Source organism: Salmo salar, chromosome 10, assembly GCF_965601325.2.
Source record: "Salmo salar chromosome 10, fSalSal1, whole genome shotgun sequence".
Classification (NCBI taxonomy): domain Eukaryota; kingdom Metazoa; phylum Chordata; class Actinopteri; order Salmoniformes; family Salmonidae; genus Salmo; species Salmo salar.
Window position 1 is genome coordinate 108,522,931 of NC_138300.1, and position 26,617 is coordinate 108,549,547.

General features: G+C 43.0%; 1 protein-coding gene across 1 annotated transcript in view; it reads left to right on the forward strand.

The window, feature by feature from the left end:
• The window catches only part of LOC106561452 (polypeptide N-acetylgalactosaminyltransferase 18), a 114,428-nt gene that overhangs the window by 26,856 nt on the left and 60,955 nt on the right, over positions 1 to 26,617 (forward strand). The window lies entirely within an intron of this gene.

The window sequence follows — 26,617 nt, forward strand, 5'->3', positions numbered from 1 at the left end:
CTAAACTCTATCAGCATATCGAATGCGAGCTGGTAGCATTCTGGATCATTGCTACTCTAACTTCCGCAATGCATACAAAGCCCTCCCTCGCCGGCAGCATGAGTAGCAGTGGTCATTCGGTTTTTGACATGCAAAAGTTAAATAGGTGTATTTATGCTGTTGTTCAAAATGCACAGATCGCTATATATAAAATCAAGAGCACAGCCATGCAGTCTCCAAAGAACAAACATTTGTCAGTAGAATGGCCCATACTGAAGAGCTCAGTGACTTTCAACGTGGCACCGTCATAGGATGCCACCTTTCCAACAAGTCAGTTTGTCAAATTTCTGCCCTGCTAGAGCTGACCCGGTCAACTGTAAGGGCTGTTATTGTGAAATGGAAACGTCTAGGAGCAACAACGGCTCAGCTGCGAAGTGGTAGGCCACACAAGCTCACAGAACGAGGCCGCCTAGTGCTGAAGCGCATAGCGCGTAAAAATCGTCTGTCCACGGTTGCAACACTCACTACCGAGTTTCAAACTGTCTCAGGACAAGACCTGTTCGCTGGGAGCTTTATGAAATGGGTATCCATGGCCGAGCAGCCGCACACAAGCCTAAGATCACCATGCACAATGCCAAACGTTGGCTGAAGTGGTGTTTGGACTCTGGAGCAGTGGAAATGCGTTCTCTGGAGTGATGAATCACGTTTCACCATCTGGCAGTCCGCCAGCGAATCTGGGTTTGGCGTATTCCCGGAGAATGCTACCTGCCCGAATGAATAGTTCCAACTAAAGTTTTGTGGATGAGGCCCCTTAGTTCCAGTGAAGGGAAATCTCAATGCTACAGCATACAATAACATTCTAGACGATTCTGTACTTCCAACTTCGTGGCAACAGTTTTGGGATTATTATTATGAATTTTTTTGCTTAACCTTTTATATAACTTGTGGGAAGGCCATTTCCTATTTCAGCATGACAATTCCCCATGTGTAAAGCGAGGTCCATACAGAAATGGTTTGTCGATCGGTGTGGAAGAACTTGACTGGCCTGTACAGAGCCCTGACCTCAACCCCATCTAACACTGTTGGGATGAATTGGAACGCCAACTGCCTAATCGCCCAACATCAGTGCCCGACCTCACTAATGCTCTTGTGGCTGAATGGAAGCAAGTCCCCACAGCAATGTTCCAATATCAAATGAAGATCCTTTCCAGAAGAGTGGAGGCTGTTATAGCAGCAAAGGGGGGACCAACTCCATATTAATGCCCATGATTTTGGAATGTGATGTTTGATAAGCAGGTGTCCACATACTTTTGGTTGTGTAGTGTATCTTCTCAAAGAAACTACCTGTAGTTCAAAAACTTGGCATCATATTTCTGTCATGCTGCTTTGTTGACAACTCCAACTACCTCGAGTATTCAGCCAATCTGTGGCCGCCACTGCCACAGACATCTGCCTAAGTAAACCACCAGGGTTGTGATTGATTATATTCCAGTAACCTACTGATGCAGCCATATGCACTAATCTGATTAATCACCCTAAGCCCCACATTGATCCACCGACATACTGTCCTAGCTGTGCCAACTGTCCTGGGGCATGACTGTGCAATGGGCATAGAAGCAGCGGTGGGCATCTGAGTAGGTCTCTGAGAGTCGGAGTGCCCATGAGTTTTGCCAGATACCTCATGCTGTGGGCTAGGTGGAGTTAGCTCATGGTTGAGAGTTGGTGACACTATATATTTGAAACTTTGCAGATGATTGATGGAATGGGAGCTTTTGGGGATTTTTAACCTTTTATTTAACTAGGCAAGTCGGTTAAGAACAAATTATTTACGATGACGGCCTACCCTGGCCAAACCCGGACGACGCTGGGGCAATTGTGCGCCGCCCTATGGGACACACAATCACGGCCAGATGTGATACAGCCTGGATTCAAACCAGGGACTGGAGTGACACCTCTTGCACTGAGATGCAGTGCCTCAGACCACTGCGCCACTCTGACACCTCTTGTTATTTTTCCATTTGTCACATAGAGGAGTGGAGCACGCTCACTAGTGTGAAGTTCAGAAGTGTTTCCGTTTCTTTTTGACGTGTGGGGGTTTTGCACTTTGATAACAGTGCCACCCGCACATTCGATTTCCTGGGTTTCAGGAACCTCCTGAATATTCCACTGTAGTTTATGGATCTCAAACAGCTTGCAAACTCAAGGGACGATGTGATCAACTGCTCTGGCCTTCAAATTTTATATATATATATATATATATATATATATATATATATATACATATACATATATATATATATATATATATACCCTAGAGAGGTTACAGTGTTCCCTCTCTATTTTTTTTGAGCAGTATATGTATATATGTGTGTGTGTGTGTGTGTGTATGTGTATATATATATATATATATATAGGTATATATATATATATATATAGTATATGTATATATATATGTATATATATATATATATATATATATGTATATATATATATATATATACTGCTCAAAAAAAATAAAGGGAACACTTAACCTCTCTAGGGTAGGTGGCACCAAATCGTCCCACCTACGTAACAGCCAGTGTAATCCCGTGGCGCGTTATTCAAAAACTTCAAAAACTTCAATTTTTCAAACATATGACTATTTTACACCATTTTAAAGACAAGACTCTCGTTAATCTAACCACACTGTCCGATTTCAAAAAGGCTTTACAACGAAAGCAAAACATTAGATTATGTCAGCAGAGTACCCAGCCAGAAATAATCAGACACCCATTTTTCAAGCTAGCATATAATGTCACATAAACCCAAACCACAGCTAAATGCAGCACTAACCTTTGATGATCTTCATCAGATGACACTCCTAGGACATTATGTTATACAATACATGCATGTTTTGTTCAATCAAGTTCATATTTATATCAAAAACCAGCTTTTTACATTAGCATGTGACTAGCATGTGACTAGCATTCCCACCGAACACTGCCGGTGAATTTACTAAATTACTCACGATAAACGTTCACAAAAAGCATAACAATTATTTTAAGAATTATAGATACAGAACTCCTCTATGCACTCTATGTCCGATTTTAAAATAGCTTTTCGGTGAAAGCACATTTTGCAATATTCTCAGTAGATAGCCCGGCATCACAGGGCTAGCTATTTAGACACCCAGCAAGTTTAGCACTCATCAAAGTCAGATTTACTATAAGAAAAATGTTATTACCTTTGTTGTCTTCGTCAGAATGCACTCCCAGGACTTCTACTTCAATAACAAATGTTGGTTTGGTCCAAAATAATCCATCGTTATATCCAAACAGCGGCGTTTTGTTCGTGCGTTCTAGACACTATCCTAAAGGGTAAATAAGGGTGGCGAGCATGGCGCAATTTGTGACAAAAAAATTCTAAATATTCCATTACCGTACTTCGAAGCATGTCAACCGCTGTTTAAAATTAATTTTTATGCCATTTTTCTCATAAAAAAGCAATAATATTCCGACCGGGAATCTGCGTTTAGGTAAACAGACGAAAGAAAATAAATCATTCGGTCGACTCGGGCACGCGCCTAAGCCCACAGTACTCTGATCGGCCACTTGCCAAAAGCGATAATGTGTTTCAGCCAGAGGCTGCCTCGATATCGTTCAGCTTTTTCCCGGGCTCTGAGAGCCTATGGGAGCCGTAGGAAGTGTCACGTTAGAGCAAAGATCCTCAGTCTTCAATAAACAGAGACAAGATGAAACACAACTTGTCAGACAGGCCACTTCCTGCATGGAATCTTCTCAGGTTTTGGCCTGCCATTTGAGTTCTGTTATACTCACAGACACCATTCAAACTGTTTTAGAAACTTTAGGGTGTTTTCTATCCAAAGACAATAATTATATGCATATTCTAGTTACTGGGCAGGAGTAGTAACCAGATTAAATCGGGTACGTTTTTTATCCGGCCGTGTCAATACTGCCCCCTAGCCCTAACAGGTTAAACAACACAATGTAACTCCAAGTCAATCACACTTCTGTGAAATCAAACTGTCCACTTAGGAAGCAACACTGATTGACAATAAATGTCACATGCTGTTGTGCAAATGGAATAGACAACAGGTGGAAATTATAGGCAATTAGCAAGACACCCCCAATAAAGGAGTGGTTCTGCAGGTGTTGACCACAGACCACTTCTCAGTTCCTATGCTTCCTGGCTGATGTTTTGGTCACTTTTGAATGCTGGCGGGGCTTTCACTCTGGTGGTAGCATGAGACGGAGTCTACAACCCACACAAGTGGCTCAGGTAGTGCAGGTCATCCAGGATGGCACATCAATGCGAGCTGTGGCAAGAAGGTTTGCTGTGTCTGTCAGCGAAGTGTCCAGAGCATGGAGGCGCTACCAGGAGACAGGCCAGTACATCAGGAGACGTGGAGGAGGCCGTAGGAGGGCAACAACCCAGCAGCAGGACCGCTACCTCCGCCTTTGTGCAAGGAGGAGCAGGAGGAGCACTGCCAGAGTCCTGCAAAATGACCTCCAGCAGGCCACATATGTGCATGTGTCTGCTCAAACTGTCAGAAACAGACTCCATGAGGGTGGTATGAGGGCCCGACGTCCACAGGTGGGGGTTGTGCTTACAGCCCAACACCGTGCAGGACATTTGGCATTTGCCAGAGAACACCAAGATTGGCAAATTCACCACTGGCGCCCTGTGCCCTTCACAGATGAAAGCAGGTTCACACTGAGCACGTGACAGAGTCTGGAGACGCCGTGGAGAACGTTCTGCTGCCTGCAACATCCTCCAGCATGACCGGTTTGGCGGTGCGTCAGTCATGGTGTGGGGTGGCATTTCTTTGGAGGGCCGCACAGCCCTCCATGTGCTCGACAGAGGTAGCCTGACTGCCATTAGGTACCGAGATGAGATCCTCAGACCCCTTGTGAGACCATATGCTGGTGCGGTTGGCCCTGGGTTCCTCCTAATGCAAGTCAATGCTAGACCTTATGTGGCTGGAGTGTGTCAGCAGTTCCTGCAAGAGGAAGGCATTGATGCTATGGACTGGCCCGCCCGTTCCCCAGACCTGAATCCAATTGAGCACATCTGGGACATCATGTCTCGCTCCATCCACCAACGCCACGTTGCACCACAGACTGTCCAGGAGTTGGCGGATGCTTTAGTCCAGGTCTGGGAGGAGATCCCTCAGGAGACCATCCGCCACCTCATCAGGAGCATGCCCAGGCATTGGAGGTCATACAGGCACGTGGAGGCCACACACACTACTGAGCCTCATTTTGACTTGTTTTAAGGACATTACATCAAAGTTGGATCAGCCTGTAGTGTGGTTTTCCACTTTAATTTTGAGTGTGACTCCAAATCCAGACCTCCATGGGTTGATAAATTGGATTTCCATTGATTATTTTTGTGTGATTTGGTTGTCAGCACATTCAACTATGTAAAGAAAAAAGTATTTAATAAGAATTTATTTCATTCAGATCTAGGACGTGTTTAAGTGTTCCCTTTATTTGTTTGAGCTGTGTGTGTGTGTGTGTGTGTGTGTGTGTGTGTGTGTGTAAATATAGACAGACAGACGAAAAAAGTATTTGATCCCCTGCTGATTTTGTACGTTTGCCCACTGATAAAGAAATGATCAGTCTATAATTTTAATGGTAGGTTTATTTGAACAGTGAGAGACAGAATAACAACCAAAATATCCAGAAAAAATGCATGTCAAAAATGTTATAAATTGATTTGCATTTTAATGAGGGGAATTAAGTATTTGACCCCCTCTCAGTCAGAAAGATTTCTGGCTCCCAGGTGTCTTTTATACAGGTAACGAGCTGAGATTAGGAGCACTCCCTTTAACCTCTATGGGCTATGTGGGACGCAAGCGTCCCACCCCTGGTACACCCAATCAACAACAGGTGAAATATCAAGACCGCCAAATTTGAAAAAAATGTAATGTCATAATTAAAATTTCTCAAACATACAACTATCTTACACCCTTTGAAAGATAAACATCTCCTTAATCTAACCACGTTGTCCGATTTTCAAAAAGGCTTTACGGCAAAAGCATAAAGTTAGATTATGTTAGGAGAGTACATTGACAATAGCTGTGTAATGTTTTGTCAATTCAAAGACGGGCGTCACCAGAAGCAGAAAACCAGCTAAAATGATGCACTAACCTTTGACAATCTCCATCAGATGACACTCCTAGGACATTATGTTAGACAATGCATGCATTTTTTGTTCTATCAAGTTCATATTTATATCCAAAAACAGCGTTTTACTATGGCGTTGAGGAAATCGTTTCCCTCCAATAACCGCCAGTCAAGCAGCACAACAAATTAAATAATTACTATTCGAAAACATTGGTAAAATATTATATTGTCATTCAAAGAATTATACATTTACATCTCTTGAACGCAACCGGATTGCCAGATTTAAAAATAACCTTACTGGGAAATCACACTTTGCAATAATCTGAGCACTGCGCCCAGAAACATACGCTTTGCGATACAGACTAACCGCCATGTTGGAGAGATCTAAAATCGAAAATACTATGTAAATAATCCATTACCTTTGATTCTCTTCATCAGATGTCACTTCCAGGAATCCCAGGTCCATAACGAATGTAGTTTTGTTCGAAAAAGCTCATAATTTATGTCCAAAAAGCTCTGTGTTGTTAGCACATGATCTATGCTTGCCGGACTTGTCTTCATGAACGAGGGGGAAAAAATAGATTTACGTTCGTTCAAACATGTCAAACGTTGTATAGCATAAATCATTAATGCCTTTTTTAACCAGAACATGAATAATATTCAAGGCGGACGTTTGCATTCTCTTTTAAAACATTTTGGAACGAGAGTACAAAACATGAACTCGCGCGCCAGAGCCTAATTGGCCACCACCGTTCCAAGGCTCTTGTTCGGTCAGTTCTCACAGTATAAGACTCAAAACACTTTCTAAAGACTGGTGACATCTAGTGGAAGCCATAGGAAGTGCTCAAAAATTAATAAGCCCCTGTGTGTTTCAATGGCATAGGCTTAAAGGTAATTCAACACATCAGGTATCCACTTCCTGTCAGAATTTGTCTCAGGGTTTTGACTGCCATATGAGTTCTGTTATACTTACAGACACCATTCAAACAGTTTTAGAAAATTCAGTGTTTTCTATCCAAACCTGAACAATAATATGCATATTCTTGCTTCTGAGTTGGTGTAGGAGGCAGTTAAAAATGGGCACATATATTTTTCAAAATTCTCAATACTGCCCCCTAGCCCCAAGAGGTTTTTAAGAGTGTGCTCCTAATCTCAGCTTCTTACCTGTAAAAAAGACACCTGTCCACAGAAGCAAGCAATCAATCAATCAGATTCCAAACTCTCCACCATGGCCAAGACCAAAGAGCTCTCCAAGGATGTCAGGGACAAGATTGTAGATCAACACAAGGCTGGAATGGGCTACAAGACCATCGCCAAGCAGCTTGGTGAGAAGGTGACAACATTTGGTGCGATTATTCGCAAATGGAAGAAACGCAAAAGAACTGTCAATATCCCTCGGCCTGGGGCTCCATGCAAGATTTCACCTCGTGGGGTTGCAATGATCATGAGAACGGTGAGGAATCAGCCCAGAACTACACGGGAGGATCTTGTCAATGATCTCAAGGCAGCTGGGACCATTGTCACCAAGAAAACAATTAGTAGCACACTACGCCGTGAAGGACTGAAATCCTGCAGCACCCGCAAGGTCCCCTTGCTCAAGAATACATATACATGCCCGTCTGAAGTTTGCCAATGAACATCTGAATGATTCAGAGGACAACTGGGTAAAAGTGTTGTGGTCAGATGAGACCAAAATGGAGCTCTTTGGCATCAACTCAACTCGCTGTGTTTGGAGGAGGAGGAATGCTGCCTATGACCCCAAGAACACCATCTCCACCGTCAAACATGGAGGTGGAAACATTATGCTTTGGGGGTGTTTTTCTGCTAAGGGGACAGGACAACTTCACTGCATCATTTGACGGGGCCGTGTACTGTCAAATCTTGGGTGAGAACCTCCTTTCCTCAGCAAGGGCATTGAAAATGGGTCGTGGATGGGTATTCCAGCATGACAATGACCCAAAACACATGGCCAAGGCAACAAAGGAGTAGCTCAAGAAGAAGCACATTAAGGTCCTGCAGTGGCCTAGCCAGTCTCCAGACCTTAATCCCATAGAAAATCTGTGGAGGGAGCTGAAGGTTCGAGTTGCCAAACGTCAGCCTCAAAACCTTAATGACTTGGAGAAGATCTGCAAAGAGGAGTGGGACAAAATCCCTCCTGAGATGTGTGCAAACCTGGTGGCCAACTACAAAAAACGTCTGACCTCTGATTGCCAACAAGGGTTTTGCAACCAAGTACTAAGTCATGTTTTGCAGAGGGGTCAAATACTTATTTCCCTCATTAAAATGCAAATCAATTTATAACATTTTTGACATGCGTTTAAAAAAAAAAAAAAATGTATTCTGTCTCTCACTGTTCATATAAACCTACCATTAAAATTATAGACTGATAATTTCTTTGTAAGTGGGCAAACGTACAAAATCAGCAGGGGATCAAATACTCTTTTCCTCCCACTGTGTGTGTGTATGTGTATAAATCCCTTACACTACACACCTGCATTATTTCTAGGCGTTTCTATTGTGTAGGCGATTTGGGAAAGGTTCAAAATATAACCTTGTTTTCCGCCGAACACTTAGTTAAAGCTGTCCCAACAGTAGGTAATGGTGCAATGCAGATTTCCACCAGTTTGTCAGCTGTCCCCGATTTTGTCTCTTTTTAAACGAATTGACTGAAAGTGATGGCTGGGACGTGTTCCCGCCTACTGCTGTGGGTGGCACCACCCAGAGGTCAGGGACAGCAGGCAGACACTTGCATAATGCCTGGTGACTGAGCTGATTGGACGTGGCTCTCGCTCCTCACTGTCAGATTAGAATCCTACACATCTAACCAGACTGGTACTGAGGGATGTACAGAGCAGACACTCCAGGGTGACATGCATCTGTGACCGGGATGAGGAGGACACACTCTGGGAGTATTAGCACTTAAAGTTCTTAAAGGTAAAGGACTCAACGAGATGACATGGATGTGCAAAGTAAACAGCAGTAGTAGGTCAACATCCGCAACAACCACCTTTTTTAAAGAGATTGTTTTAAAGTAGCTAATAACCTCTTGTACGTTTTGAATTCCTGGTCTCCATTTATGTAAATGCTTCCCTACATGCATGGTAAACAGATTGCTAATTGTAGGGCTTAGAGGGCACAGAGAATTACAACTGCCCTCCCGTCCCAGAGAGGTGGCACTCTGCCACGCCTCCCCTGGCTGGTCAGGCACATGGTCAGCCAGAACTGGGCACATGCCATTCAGCCCTAGGTCTGAATCTCCTGTGCATAGTCCTCCAGCCCAGCATATGACAGCCCATCCCAGCCTCTCAGTGAAAGGCCCTCGTCCCCTGTGAGAGCTTCAGTAAATGTGCATATGCAAGAAATGAATAAAATATATTTCGCAGGATACGTGAGTCTGTTCCCATAAGCCTCTCTGGCAGGGAGGTGGCAGGGCGAATATGTGCAAATGTTGTATTTAGTCTGTCAGGGCACGTTTTCCGTTTCCGTCGACTGGCTTCCCTCAGGTTGTCATATTATTAAATTCTTTAATATCATTGCAGTGGTTTTGACCTAAGTGTCATTACATTACAAGGGTAAACATACATCCATACTGTGCTGCATGCCCATAAACTCAACATGGAGCTTGTGTAGCCCTGGTATTCATGATGTATTCGCTAACAAAAGTTCTTAGCGCTCTTGCTATTCCCCCAGTCAACCTTTGTCCCAGGTGTGACGGATGGGACTTGAACGAGGCCTTTTTCTTCCTTCAAGCGGTTTCCCTTCAGGCCCATGGTTCCTTGAGACACAGTCTGTTTTAGTGGGAGGAAGCACATTTAGGATTATGATTCATTTCATTCACACTGTCTGAGATATGGGGAACTGGACCTGTAAAGGGGGGAAATTATACAAACTCTACAACACACAATAACACTTAAATAATAATACACTGCTCAAAAAAATAAAGGGAACACTTAAACAACACAATGTAACTCCAAGTCAATCACACTTCTGTGAAATCAAACTGTCCACTTAGAAAGCAACACTGATTGACAATACATTTCACATGCTGTTGTGCAAATGGAATAGACAACAGGTGGAAATTATAGGCAATTAGCAAGACACCCCCAATAAAGGAGTGGTTCTGCAGGTGTTGACCACAGACCACTTCTCAGTTCCTATGCTTCCTGGCTGATGTTTTGGTCACTTTTGAATGCTGGCGGGGCTTTCACTCTGGTGGTAGCATGAGACGGAGTCTACAACCCACACAAGTGGCTCAGGTAGTGCAGGTCATCCAGGATGGCACATCAATGCGAGCTGTGGCAAGAAGGTTTGCTGTGTCTGTCAGCGAAGTGTCCAGAGCATGGAGGCGCTACCAGGAGACAGGCCAGTACATCAGGAAACGTGGAGGAGGCCGTAGGAGGGCAACAACCCAGCAGCAGGACCGCTACCTCCGCCTTTGTGCAAGGAGGAGTAGGAGAAGCACTGCCAGAGCCCTGCAAATGACCTTCAGCAGGCCACAAATGTGCATGTGTCTGCTCAAACGGTCAGAAACAGACTCCATGAGGGTGGTATGAGGGCCCGACGTCCACAGGTGGGGGTTGCGCTTACAGCCCAACACCGTGCAGGACGTTTGGCATTTGCCAGAGAACACCAAGATTGGCAAATTCGCCACTGGCGCCCTGTGCTCTTCACAGATGAAAGCAGGTTCACACTGAGCACATGTGACAGACGTGACAGAGTCTGGAGATGCCGTGGAGAACGTTCTGCTGCCTGCAACATCCTCCAGCATGACCGGTTTGGCGGTGGGTCAGTCATGGTGTGGGGTGGCATTTCTTTGGGGGGGGCCCGCACAGCCCTCCATGTGCTCGCCAGAGGTAGCCTGACTGCCATTAGGTACCGAGATGAGATCCTCAGACCCCTTGTGAGACAATATGCTGGTGCGGTTGGCCCTGGGTTCCTCCTAATGCAAGACAATGCTAGACCTCATGTGGCTGGAGTGTGTCAGCAGTTCCTGCAAGAGGAAGGCATTGATGCTATGGACTGGCCCGCCCGTTCCCCAGACCTGAATCCAATTGAGCACATCTGGGACATCATGTCTCGCTCCATCCACCAACGCCACGTTGCACCACAGACTGTCCAGGAGTTGGCGGATGCTTTAGTCCAGGTCTGGAAGGAGATCCCTCAGGAGATCATCCGCCACCTCATCAGGAGCATTCCCAGGCGTTGTAGGGAGGTCAGACAGGCACGTGGAGGCCACACACACTACTGAGCCTCATTTTGACTTGTTTTAAGGACATTACATCAAAGTTGGGTCAGCCTGTAGTGTGATTTTCCACTTTAATTTTGAGTGTGACTCCAAATCCAGACCTCCATGGGTTGATAAATTGGATTTCCATTGATTATTTTTGTGTGATTTTGTTGTCAGCACATTCAACTATGTAAAGAAAAAAGTATTTAATAAGATTATTTCTTTCATTCAGATCTAGGATGTGTTCTTTAAGTGTTCCCTTTATTTTTTTGAGCAGTATATTATTGCTCATTTGTCCTATTTCAGGACGATGTATACGTACGTGTATTATATACATTTGTGATTTGAAATGTTTTGTTTTTTTTGCATATCCCAACTCCCCCTGAGACCCTCAGAGAGTGGGGTCACGGCCATGGTCTGCCATTTATTAACGGCGAGCCTGGAGCATTTAGGGTTAAGTGCCTTGCTCAAGGGCACATCAACAGATTTGTCACCTTGTCGGCTCGGGGCTTAAAACTAGCAACTGTTCAGTTACTGGCCCAACGCTTTAACCATTAGGCTACCTATCTTGAAGTCTAAAGAAAAACATCATCTTAATTTAGGCATACTGGCTGGTTGTGTTATGTAATTAATGTTTATTTAATTTGAAATAAAATTCAGACACTACCTTGCTTTCAAACTAAGTCCATGATATTTTAATATTAAATATTTTAATGATTGTTTCTAGCTCACTTGGCTCTGTTAAATGCAGTGGTTGTAATTGTACAGTAGGAGATGCGAGCAGGTGCAACTTTGACTGGGAGTGGTTTGAACAAAGGCATCAGCGTAGCACTTTTCTCATATTGCTCTCCAGCTGTGGGGTAATTGGTCTTGTGAATACTTGGTGATTTTCCTCTCGCTCAGGGGCCATATGTTTCCTAAACTTGTGCCCTGTTTTCCTGATTAGGAGCAGAAGTCAAGCATATTGTGAGCAGAAGTGTGACTGCAAATGTCTTGTTCTCAGGAAAACATTTCAATCGGTTTCACTGAATATTCAAACTCCACAACACTCAGATTAATATTTAATTGAAAGGATATAGGTTTGCATAGACAGAGACTATCAGAATGACCGTAATGAAAGGTCATGTGATGACATGCATTAATTAGTCCTAGTGTTTTATAAGACCTCTCAACTTAATTATCTTGATATCACAGCAGATTCATCTGTGCAGTCAGGTCTATATCATCAAGATCATTTTTGTGTTTTAAAGGACGTTTTTACAGAACTAGTAACAATTCTTAATTATGACCCGTCAAACCACGTACGGCCCATTCAATCCGGCCCGCAGGTGGTTTGAGTACAAAAAATATATGTACTTAGAAATGACTTAACCCAAATCGAAACTGTGGAGAAATGATAATGGAACTACATTTCTAGTCTCTTCGCTATATCCAGCTTGCTAACAGTTATCAAAACATAAGCTAGACAGTCAGGGAGCATCGGAAATTCCAAAAGCGACGGAGAGACATTTTTTGGCGAGGAAATATAATCAATTTTAAGTGCGGTACTCCGAACTGGTGAAGACCGGATTCGGCCTGTGGGGAAAAATAAGTTTCACACTCTTGCCTTAGACATATGTACCCCCTTATCCAGGTAACACCCACCTAATTCTTCAAAATAAACAAAATTACCAGAATTGGACAATGAAGATAATTCATAATAAGGGGGAGATTGTTACAATGAACTTACATGCTTAAAGTCATGAATGTGAGAGAATGTATTGTTCGTATTATGTGTCAGATAATTGCAGCACAGTAGTACTGTCTCGCTCTACCACAGCTTTCCAGGAAGTCACTCTCTGAGCAATTACATTTTCCTGATCTCTTTTATAAGAGAAATTAAATCGTATCAGCAATGCTGTAACTGGATTAGCTCATAAATCGTATCTTATGTTTCAATCAAGCAGTATGAACTTGCATGAAGAAATATCTATTTTAAGTGCACAATATTTATTTCAGGATGTAGCTAGTATACTCAAGGCTTTAGTTGTTGAGCTAAATTATGAATCACTAGCCAGTCATGTTTCCTGCTTGTCAAATTACATGTGTGGACTGTGGAACTGTGTGTGTGTGTGTGTGTGTGTGTGTGTGTGTGTGCGCGAGAGCCTCCTGACAGGCCTTGTGGGTAATCCTCAGACATGATGGATAATGATGGTGTCCTGACTGCAGAGGGAGGTGATCCATACCCCACAGAGGGGGTTTTAGGACAGATGAACAGAGTGAAATACGATGCCCATTTGGACAGATGCAGTAGGCTGTCACACCATGTGAGCACATCAGGATGAGCTACAAATGGTGTCTGATAGTTGAAAATAACAGTTTGGCAAACAACTCAAGCTCTAACAGTCTCTTAATGGTTTAACACTTGAATGAGTTTCACTTGCTTTCCTAGGTGAGAACCTTATACTTTGAGGTGCACTGCAAATGGTTCATCATTATTCACACTTGGGAAAATAGGTGGGAAGACCATCTGTTCCAATTATGATGAAATGAATAATTTCAGAGCTGAGGCACAAGGCTGCAAGCACAGCAGCACTTCAACACCACAGGTCCACAATAATTATTGTACAAGAGGGAACTTTCTCTGTGATTTTTGAAGTTCTGTACACAAACAGATAAAACAAAGGCTTTGGCGAGAGAATTTTCAGAGCTCTGAGAACTTTCCTTTAAATCCTCTCATTTGAGTGGGAGTGTTTGCTTTAAAGTGCAAAGCCTTGCGGGATACACTCTACGAAGCCTTAAAGGACCCATCCAGAGGAATTTTCTGCCACTCTTTCGACGTAATTCTTGTCCTAGTGTGGAAATGCTTGTTTAGTTTACAAACTCAGAAAACGAATGTATTTCTCCTTATTATTGATTAACCTGCCGTGCACATCTCAATCTTCCTCCGTGTGCACAGCCCATATGGTCTCTGGCAGCCTACACTCCACGATTTGTAAACAAACCAAAAAGCCAGGGATATATTCATTACGTCTTGCAATGGAAAACATTTATCTTTTAAGAACCAAACAAGAGCAAACAGAACGGTGCGGGACCTACCTGAATTTGTCCAATAAACTCTGTTTTAATTGCAAAACTGTTTCTGTTTGGAGTAAACTGTTTCTGTTGCAAAATGTTTTGCAACCCACAATATTTTGTAACAATCGTGTAATAAATACACCCCTGGATCAGGGTAGCTTCGCTAATCACTATGGGGCACAGCTAACAACTAGGCAGAGGACCATCCAATCTCTTTCTCCCTCTTCTGCAACATAATTAAATGATCAAGGATGAATACAGAGCTTAGCGTTAATACTAGCTAGCTACTGTACTTGAAAAGTAGCTTGTTAGCCATCTGCAGCAGCTACCTGGCTAGCTAACGAAACAACAGCTGGAACGACCTAGCTGTAATGTTTACAAGTATCCCAACTAGCTGGCCCTAAATGTTTTTGTAGGGAGCCAAGAAAAGCAACTAGTGTCCATCACTGATTCAGGCAATATCTGGAATGTGGACAAATATTTTTATAGCTAGATAATAATACAATAGCCCAATTTCTTGCACATTTGTTTTTGATGAGCCGGTTCGGATAAGGCTGTTACTTGGTCAAATCATGAATCAGACTCTGTACCAGAGGCATTGCCTATCAATAAACATGTTACAATGTATACACATCATGTGATATGTATACAATGTATGTTCCTTATTATTTACTTCATCCAGATATTACACTATTGATGTTTATGGAGTACAAAGTGACTAGTTGGCTTGTATTCTCCAAATAATAACACAAGTGTTCCTGTAACAGAATGTGTATACTATAATATAGGTTATATCCAAAAACACATTTACTTGCAAACTTTGCGTCTAAATTGTTAATCTGCACTTTTCTTCAAGTAAATGTGTTTTTGTAACATTTTCTGTGGAAATTAAGTAGTCCTAGTGCATAGAGTTGTATGGTTTGTTTTACTTTGCAATCATTGGTTTTGGTTTGACATTTTAAAGTGAAAAATCTGAGTCTCAGCATCACGCTGTTACTGTGGAATTGCCTGTATCTATCTGGCCGTGGTTTAACTTCTGTGGCTATGCAGAGTAGAGGGGGGCTGGGATGGGTAGCTTTAAAATGGCATACAGTGGGGAGAACAAGTATTTGATACACTGCCAATTTTGCAAGTTTTCCTACTTACAAAGCATGTAGAGGTCTGTCATTTTTATCATAGGTACACTTCAACTGTGAGATGGAATCTAGAACAAAAATCCAGAAAATCACATTGTATGATTTTTAAGTAATTAATTTGCATTTTATTGCATGACATAAGTATTTGATACATCAGAAAAGCAGAACTTAATATTTGGTACAGAAACCTTTGTTTGCAATTACAGAGATCATACGTTTCCTGTAGTTCTTGACCAGGTTTGCACACACTGCAGCAGGGATTTTGGCCCACTCCTCCACACAGACCTTCTCCAGATCCTTCAGGTTTCGGGGCTGGCGCTGGGCAATACGGACTTTCAGCTCCCTCCAAAGATTTTCTATTGGGTTCAGGTCTGGAGACTGGCTAGGCCACTCCAGGACCTTGAGATGCTTCTTACGGAGCCACTCCTTAGTTATCCTGGCTGTGTGTTTCGGGTCGTTGTCATGCTGGAAGACCCAGCCACGACCCATCTTCAATGCTCTTACTGAGGGAAGGAGGTTGTTGGCCAAGATCTCGTGATACATGGCCCCATCCATCCTCTCCTCAATACGGTGCAGTCGTCCTGTCCCCTTTGCAGAAAAGCGTCCCCAAAAAATGATTTTTCCACCTCCATGCTTCACGGTTGGGATGGTGTTCTTGGGGTTGTACTCATCCTTCTTCTTCCTCCAAACACGGCGAGTGGAGTTTAGACCAAAAAGCTCTATTTTTGTCTCATCAGACTACATGACCTTCTCCCATTCCTCCTCTGGATCGTCCAGATGGTCATTGGCAAACTTCAGATGGGTCTGGACATGCACAGTCTTGAGCAGGGGGACCTTGCTTGCGCTGCAGGATTTTAATCCATGACGGCGTAGTGTGTTACTAATGGTTTTCTTTGAGACTGTGGTCCCAGCTCTCTTCAGGTCATTGACCAGGTCCTGCCGTGTAGTTCTGGGCTGATCCCTCCCCTTCCTCATGATCATTGATGCCCCACGAGGTGAGATCTTGCATGGAGCCCCAGACCGAAGGTGATTGACCGTCATCTTGAACTTCTTCCATTTTCTAATAATTGCGCCAAAAGTTGTTGCCTTCTCACCAAGCTGCTTGCCTATTGTCCTGTAGCCCATCCCAGCCTTGTGCAGGTCTACAATTTTATCCCTGATGTCCTTACACAGCTCTCTGGTCTTGGCCATTGTGGAGAGGTTGTAGTCTGTTTGATTGAGTGTGTGGACAGGTGTCTTTTATACAGGTAACGAGTTCAAACAGGTGCAGTTAATACAGGTAATGAGTGGAGAACAGGAGGGCTTCTTAAAGAAAAACTGAACAGGTCTGTGAGAGCCGGAATTCTTACTGGTTGGTAGGTGATCAAATACTTATGACATGCAATAAAATGCAAATTAATTACTTAAAAATCATACAATGTGATTTTCTGGATTTTTGTTTTAGATTCCGTCTCTCACAGTTGAAGTGTACCTATGATAGAAATTACAGACCTCTACATGCTTTGTAAGAAGGAAAACCTGCAAAATCGGCAGTGTATCAAATACTTGTTCTCCCCACTGTATAGGCAACTACAATATTAAGAGAGGACAAAATGTTACTCTACTAAATACAGAAGTGCAAAATTGAAGGATTAACTAATTTCACTTGCTATTAGCACTAATATAATTATGACCTGAATTGTAGTTTTCATATTACTTTGCAGCATTTTGTATCACATTGGCCAACAAGCACATTCCTTTTGGCAGCTAGGTTTATTACTGTAGAGACACCTTGCCGTTTTGGAGACGGCTTTGCATTTGGTAACAAAACTAAGGTGATCTGGTAGCGCATCTGATTTAATCACTGAGCTATTAACTTATTTCATATGGATGTACTTCACCGCACAGTTAGCAATGCTAGCTAGCCAGCTAAACATGTTTAGTTACGGTAGTGTGCAACTGGGTCATTCTCACAACGGACGTTTGACCAACAAAATCTCAAGTGTCATTTTCCACAGAATTTCCTCTTGGATCACTGAGATTAGCATTTGTATTTATCTATTTTATCATGTTTTTGAAATCAGCTATCATGTATTTTACCACAATTTCTACAAAATTCTCATTACTGCAACAGTCCATAAAAGTTGTCTTATGTTTTAACATTGCTCCCCTAATGAAAATGCCTGAGTTAAACATGACACTGAAAATACAAATATAAAAAAGGAAATTATTAAAACATTTCAATTTTTCCCAGTTAGTTTTTAGCAGTTAGCACAGAATATTTTTAGAAACAGCAGGTTTTTAAAGGTCCAAAGAGTTTTGGACTGCTTAGTGTTTTCCTTTTTGACATGGAAAAAATATTGCGATACTTGTATGGTCCCGGCCCTATATAGATGACCACATCCTTCCACACTGTGTTGTATCTTACACACTATTCTGTCACTGCGCATGGCCTCTCCTCTCTGAGCACACACACACACAGGAGTCTGGAGGGCATGTCAGCCAGTGTTGCCTTCTAATGGGAGAGTGACCTTTTAAAATGACCAACCAAGAACTCACAACCTGGCCACTAAACTGCAGGTGACCATCTGCATGATGTAGTTTTCTTGTGCTGGCTACTGGATCAAGATATTACCATACGTTATGGTAAAAGGATTAATCCATGCTTGTCAATTGTGTACAAAATTTGACCATCTGATGATAATCTAAGTTCTTGTGCTGTGTTCTCATGACTGGATAACAAAACAAAATGGTTTTAAAATTTGAGGTTCATGATGATGTAGCTATAAATTCTACCAATGCTGATAATATTCCTGTTCATCATCGCCGCTGTCTTTGTGATGAAGCTCTATAAACTGTGAGGGTATCTATATTGTCTTACTCCAGCTGAGCAGACATTGAAAACAAGCCAGCATGTTCTCAGCAAGGTCACTTCAGCCTGCTGTTTGCCATGATGACATCAGTGTTTGGTGGCAGTTGCTCTCAGGGGTGACGGAGTGAAATGCTTTTTTGGGCTGTACCTTGGCGCTCACAAGCCCCAACCACCTCCCCTGCACTATCAAGCACACTAGGCTCTCAGTGATCTAAGGGGGTAGGGGTACTGTACAGGTTGAGTGTCACGGTTGTCTGAAGAATGGGACCAAAGCCCAGCGTGTGTATCGTTCCACATTTTAATATAAATGTGAAACTAAGCAAGACATACAAATAAACTAATGAACAAAACAACAAACAGTGACGAAGAGGTGCAACATGCACTTACTCAAAATACAATCTCCCACAAACCCAGGTGGGAAAAACAACTACTTAAGTATGATCTCCAATTAGAGACAACGATGACCAGCTGCCTCTAATTGGAGATCATCCCAAAAAACAACATAGAAATACAGAAACAAGAACATGACAACATAGAAAATCTAAACTAGACACACCCCCATCACGCCCTGACCTACTCTACCATAGAAAATAAAAGCTTCTATGGTCATGACGTGACATTGAGGGAGAATACATACCCCCCCAAGGCATGACTGTAATCAGACACATGCGTAAAGGGCCTCAGACAACCTATACCCCCATAAATGTAATGGCGCCAGAGGGGATGGTTGCCATTTTTATAGGCTCTTAACCAAACGTGCTGTTTTTTTGCATTGTTTGTAACTTATTTTGTACATAATGTTGCTGCTACCGTCTCTTATGACCGAAAAGAGCTTCTGGACATCAGAACAGTGATTACCCACCTTGAACTGCACAAAGAATTTTGAGTCGGACGAGAGGGATTTACTCCAGACACACGACGAGGCCATCATCCCCGTCATTCGCAGGAGAAAAAGACGGAGATATCGCGGAAGGAGATCGGGGTGCCTTGTAAGGATCTGGCGACTAGTGGCTAATCTGCATTTGCCATCATTACTATTGGCCAATGTACAATCGCTGGATAATAAAGTGGACAAACTATAAGCACATATATCCTACCAATGGGACATTAAAAACTGTAATATCTTATGTTTCACCGAGTCGTGGCTGAACAACGACATGAATAGTTACAGTGGGTTACACACTGTATCGGCAGGATGGAACAGCAGCCTCTGGTAAGACAAGGGGTGGTGGTCTGTATATTTGTAAACAGCAGCTGGTGCCTATTATCTAAGAAAGTCTTGAGGTTTTGCTCACCTGAGGTAGTGTGGTCTACAGCTTGTCATGAGCCTGGTCTGCTAACTACCTTTCTCCAAAGAGTGCAGTGTATAAAGTCCGAAAATCTGCTGTTTTAGCCACTGCCTGTCACCAAGGGAGTACCCCAAGGCTCAATCCTTGGCCCCACGCTCTTCTCAATTTACATCAACAACATAGCTTAGGCAGTAGGAAGCTCTGTCATCCATTTTATATGCAGATGATAGTCTTATACTCCGCTGGCCCCTGCCCGGATCTTGTGTTAAATGCTCTACAACAAAGCTTTCTTAGTGTCCAACAAGCTTTCTCTACCCTTAACCTTGTTCTGAACACCTCCAAAACAAAGGTCATGTGGTTTGGTAAGAAGAATATGCCCCTCTTCCCACAGGTGTTATTACTACCTCTGAGGGTTTAGAGCTTGAGGTAGTCACCTCGTACAAGTACTTGGGAGTATGGCTAGACAGTACACTGTCCTTCTCTCAGCACATACCAAAGCTGCAGGCTAAAGTTAAATCTAGACTATCGTAATCGCTCATCTTTCACCCTAGCTGCCAAACTAACCCTGATTCAGATGACCATGCTAGATTACGGAGACATAATTTATAGATCGGTAGGTAAGGGTGCTGTCGAGCGGCTAGATGTTCTTTACCATTCGGCTACCAGATTTGCCACCAATGCTCCTTATAGGACACATCACTGCACTCTATACTCCGCTGTAAACTGGTCATCTCTGTATACCTGTCGCGAGACCCACTGGTCGATGCTTATTTATAAAAACTCCCCCTAGAATTCTACTGCAGCCCTCATTCTCCACATACAACACCTGTTCTGCCAGTCACATTCTGTTAAAGGGCCCCAAAGCACACACATCCCTGGGTCGCTGTACTTTTCAGTTCGCTGCAGCTAGCGACTGGAACGAGTTGCAGCAAACACTCAAACTGGACAGTTTTATCTCAATCTCTTCATTTAAAGACCCAATCATGGACACTCTTACTGACGGTTGTGTCTGCTTTGCATGATGTATTGTTGTCTCTACCTTCTTGACCTTTGCGCTGTTGACTTTGCCCAATGTTTGTAACATGTTTTTGTGCTGCTATCATGCGGTGTTGCTGCCTTATGTTGTCTTAGGTCTCTCTTTATGTAGTATTGTGTGTTTCGTTGTGATGTGTGTTTTGTCCTTTTATTTATATTGTATAATAATTTAATCCCAGGCCCCTGTCCATGCAGGAGGGCTTTGGCCTTTTGGTAGGCCGTCATTGTAAATAGGAATTTGTTCTTAACTGACTTGCCTAGTTAAATAAAGGTAAAATAAAAAATGAGATACTCTATTGACCAAGAGTTTTTATCTATATTCTTCGTAGCTGTCTATTTACCACCCAAAAAATTATGCTGGCACTAGGACCGCACTCAATGAGCTGTATACGGCCATAAGCACACAGGAAAACTCTCATCCAGAGGCGGCGTTCCTAGTGGCCGGGGACTTTAATGCAGAGAAACTTAAATCCGTTTTACCTGATTTCTACCAGCATGTTAAATGTGCAACCAGAGGGGAAAAAAACTCTAGACCACCTTTACTCCACACACAGAGATGGGTACAAAGCTCTCCCTCACCCTCCATTTGGTAAATCTGACCATAATTCTATCCTCCTGGTTCCTGCAGGAAGCTCCAGTGACTCGGTCAATAAAAAAATGGTCAGATGACTCGGATGCCAAGCTACAGGACTGTTTTGCTAGCACAGAAGGAATATGTTCCGGGAATCTTCCGATGGCATTGAGTACACCACATCACACTGGCTTCATCAATAAGTGCTGTCATGACGTGGCCCTTTCTGGGTATAGATCGGGGCAACTCACTCACTCACTCACTCACTCACTCACTCACTCACTCACTCACTCACTCACTCACTCACTCACTCACTCAATCACTCACTCACACACGTTCTGTTATCTCAGGTTGTAAATTCCTGGCAGAGACTCTCTCCCCCTGGCCATGCAGAAAGAGAGACACACAGAGAGAACAAAGGATTTCACATGGAAAACTCCTGAATCCCCAAAATAGGAATTTGATACAAAATGTCCACTTGTGGGAATGGTCCGTGGACACTTTAGGGATGGGTATGACGAGTGTGTTTCATTTGGTGACCTCAGACAGGACAGGATACACAACTATATCTCTGAATGTGTACACTTCTTAATTATGGGGTTTGCGTAAAATTCTTGTATAAAATGAATGAGTAAAGATTAAACTATTTGTGAAATTATGTGATGTTAAACCTTTTAATGTGAGAAAATTGTATTCCCTTTAAAGTTTACTAGTCTGCAGCTAGAAATTATGTCAACCTGGGATGCGAAGACCGACATCCGCCGAAACATCTATTCTATGACAACATTTCTGAATGGTACTCTGACTTATCCATTCTAACCACAAAATACTTTGATCTTCAGGGAAGCAGAGGGAGAGATGCTGCTGAACGAACTCTCCGCAGACAGACCGGATTCCAACAGAAATCACGACGACACACTGGGTGTCAAAATATATTGATTGCAATTATTCCCGAAGGAGTGAGCGTTGATGTGCAAAGGTTTAGCATTTCAATTCATATAATTATCAACTGTGTAGTGATTCCTTTTTGTCTTTCCTGCATGTTCTCAGTCCACCCCCACTTCCTTTTGTCCACCAAGCCGTCATATCGGCTTAGCCCACTAGGGAACCTCCCCTATCATTTCCTTGTAACCATATCTACTGTTTGTTTGTGTATGCATTTCTGTGATTATTTAGTTAGTAAATAAATGATTAAGGCAATTGGTGTATGGATGATTCATAGTAAAGGCTGGGTTCGTGCAGATAACCAACAATTTACGACGTTTGGAATGAGACTAACGTGAGGTAAAGAATCATTCATTAATAAGAAGACTAATTGATCAGATATTAAAATATCCGAAGAGTTATATTAGGAAAATTATTACTTTGTAATCTGAAGATTTTCCTTGGTGCCCCGACTTCCTAGTTAATTATTTACATGATTAGTTTAATCACGTAATAATAATAATTAGAGAATTGATCTGGTAAAATAAGTCTTCACTTTTAATGATGCCAAAGACACGACAGTGCATCGATGACATCCCCCCCACAGTGACTGTACGTACATACCCCAAACAGAAGCCATGGATTACAGGCAACATCCACACTGAGCTAAAGGGTAGCGCTGCCACTCAAGGAGCGGGACTCTAACCCAGAACGTTATAGTAAATCCCGCTATGCCCTCCGACGAACCATCAAACAGGCAAAGCGTCAACACAGGACTAAGCTCAAATCGTACTACACTGCGTCGTACGCTCGTCGGATGTGGCGGGGCTTGCAAACTATTACAGACTACAAAGGGAAGCACAGCCTCAAGCTGCCCAGTGACACAAGCCTACCAGACGAGCTAAATTACTTCTATGCTCGCTTCGAGTCAAGTAACAGTGAAACATGCATGAGAGCATCAGCTGTTCCAGACGACTGTGTGATCACGCTCTCCGTAGCCGATGTGAATGTTGACCTGTTTAAAAAGCTTACAAGGCCCCAGGGCCAGACGGATTACCAGGACGTGTACTCTAAGCATGCGCTGACCAACTGGCAAGTGTCTTCACTGACATTTTCAACCTCTCCCTGTCGGAGTCTGTAATACCAACATGTTTCAAGCAGACCACCGTAGTCCCTGTACCCAAGAACACTAAGGTAACCTGCCTAAATGACTACCGAACCGTAGCACTCAGGTTTATAGCCATGAAGTGCTTTGAAGGGCTGGTCATGGCTCACATCAACACCATTATCCCAGAAACCCTAGACCTACTGCAATTTGCATACCTCCCCAACAGATCCACAGATGATGCAATTTCTCTTGCACTCCAAACTGCCCTTTCACACCTGGACAAAAGGAACACCTATGTGAGAATGCTATTCGTTGAATACAGCTCAGCATTCAACACCATAGTGCCCTCAAAGCTCATCACTAAGCTAAGGACCCTGGGACTAAACACCTCCCTCTACAACTGGATCCTGGACGAGACAGGCTATGGGGAGGAGGTCAGAGACCTGGCCGTGTGGTGCCAGGACAACAACCTATCCCTCAATGTGATCACGACAAAGGAGATGATTGTGGACTACAGAAAAAGGAGGACCGAGTATGCCCCCATTCTCATTGACAGGGCTGTAGTGGAGCAGGTGGAGAGTTTCAAGTTCCTTGGTGTCCACATCACCAATAAACTATCATAGTCCAAGCACACTAAGACAGTCGTGAAGAGGGCACTACAAAACCTATTCCCCCTCAGGAGACTGTAAAGATTTGCCATGGGTCCTCAGATCCTCAAAAGGTTTTACAGCTGCACCATCGAGAGCATCCTGACTTGTTACATCACTGCCTGGTATGGCAACTGCTCAGCCTCCGACCATAAGGCACTACAGTGGGTAGTGCGTACGGCCCAGTACATCACTGGGGCAAAGCTTCCTGCAATCCAGGACCTCTAAACCAGGCGGTGTCAGAGGAAGGCCCTAAAATTGTCCAGGACTTTAGCCACCCTAGTCATGGACTGTTCTCTCTGTTACCGCACAGCAAGTGGTCCCGGAGCACCAAGTCTAGGTCCAAGAGGCTTCTGAACAGCTTCTGCCCCTAAGTCATAAGACTACTGAACATATAATCAAATGCCTACCCAGACTATTTGCATTGTCGTTGTCCCCCCCCCCCCCCCCCCCCCTTTTTACGATGCTGCTACTCTCTGTTTATTATCTATGCATAGTCACCTGTACCGGTACCCCCTGTATATAGCCTCACTATTGTTATTTTACTGCTGCTTTTTAATTATTTGTTACTTTTTAATTTCTTATTTTTCAAGGTATTTTTCTTAACTGCACATTGTTGGTTAAGGGCTTGTAAGTGAGCATTTCACTAAGGTCTACACCTGTTGTGACAAATGACATTTGATTTGACTATGTTAACTTCTTGACTGTAAATGACTTCAAACTCATGCACTACTTGTGTAATTTGTAGCTTTTGGCATCAAGACAACAGCAAAGTGTTCCAGTCCCATGTGGCTACTTTTTCCAGTCCAAAACACTACTGTCCATTGAAGCCTTCATAAATGCCTGCACGGCTCACCTCTTTTCCACATGATTAACCACAGAGGTCCACTATGGCTCAGAGGTGTGTTGGGGGTCTGGGCCAGGCCAAATATGTTACATACAGAACTATACAGCCTGCCTAGAGCACAGGGTAAACATTTACCCGGCTCTTACGGCTGCTCATGAATTTGAGGTGGGAAAAAGAGACTGAACAATTTTTTTTATTTTATATATTTTTTTCCAACTACACTGTGAATGCCATTACCAAGCTGAAAATTACAAGCCATACATCAGAGCCAGTGTGCGGAAGAAGCAATTACCTGTTCTCAGCTTTACATATTTACAATAATTGACTGGAAATAGGATTGTGTAGAATTATTTCATCTCATAGATTTTGCAGATTGTATGAAGTATAATTTAATACAGTTACTCAACAGGCGTAATGCACACACATCTCCTTCATTGAGCTTTGAAAACTACGTAATATTGTCCATTTCCCATAGGGGTACTGTTGTTGACAGTTTGGAGAAAAAGACTTCAGATAGCTAGCAACAACGACAAGAAACTGCCATGTTGCAAACTGCCATGTGGCACGTAAGTGCCTCGTTTCATCTTATTTCATCTTGTTCTTGATACCATGTCTTATTTTGACTGATTTCATGTCGGAAGTTTACATACATTTAGGTTGTAGTCATTAAAACTCGTTTTTCAACCACTCCACAAATTTCTTGTTAACAAACTGTAGTTTTGGCAAGTCGGTTAGGACATCAACTTTGTGCATGACACAAGTAATTTTTCCAACAATTGTTAACAGACAGATTATTTCACTTATAATTCACTGTATCACAATTCCAGTGGGTCAGAAGTTTAAATGAACTGAGTTGACTGTGCCTTTAAACAGCTTGGAAATTCTTAACGCTACAGCATACAATGACATTCTAGACGATTCTGTGCTTCCAACTTTGTGGCAAAAGTTTGGGGAGGCTCTTTCTTGTTTCAGCATGACAATTCCCCCGTGCACAAAGCGAGGTCCATACAGAAATGTTTTTTTCGAGATTGGTGTGGGAGAACTTGACTGGCCTGCATAGAGCCATAACCTCAACCCTATCAAACGCCTTTTGGGATGAATTGGAACGCCGACTGCGAGCCAGGCCTAATCGCCCAACATCAGTGGCCAACCTCACTAATGCTATTGTGGCTGAATGAAGGCAAGTCCCCGCAGCAATGTTCCAACATCTATTGGAAAGTTTTCGCAGAAGAGTGGAGGCTGTTATAATAGCAAAGGGGGGACCAACCCCATATTTATGCCCATGATTTTGGAACGAGATGTTTGACGAGCAGATGCCCATATACTTTTGGTCATGTAGTGTATATTTAATCAGAGTATTATTGTGCTGTCAGGAGACTGAACCCTTCATGTCAACATCCTCCTCAGATATAGTTGTGCCCTCAGATTAGCAAATGTTGGGGTCCCAGTCGTGGCAGAGATTCATGATTTAGTACTGAGAGAGAGTGCAATGTAGTGGCTATAATTAAATAACCTCGGCCGGTAATTGGCATTCAGTAATTACCTGCACCGAGCCCTTCATCACTCGCTGTGCTTTGTGAAGTCATTTCATCACTCGCTGTACATACCTCAGTAACTTTCCACTGGGTTGCGTTCTTTTAGGGTCCTCAGATGGTGTTGAGTGAAAGAGATTATCGTATTGTCCAGACAATGTGATATAGTACGACTAACCTGTTTGGTATTGTTGCTTCAGTAGACGACCAGAAAAGTTGAAATATGCATGTGTATTATCATTAGTCCGAGGCCTCAGTAACACATAGCAGCGTTTCACATAATGGA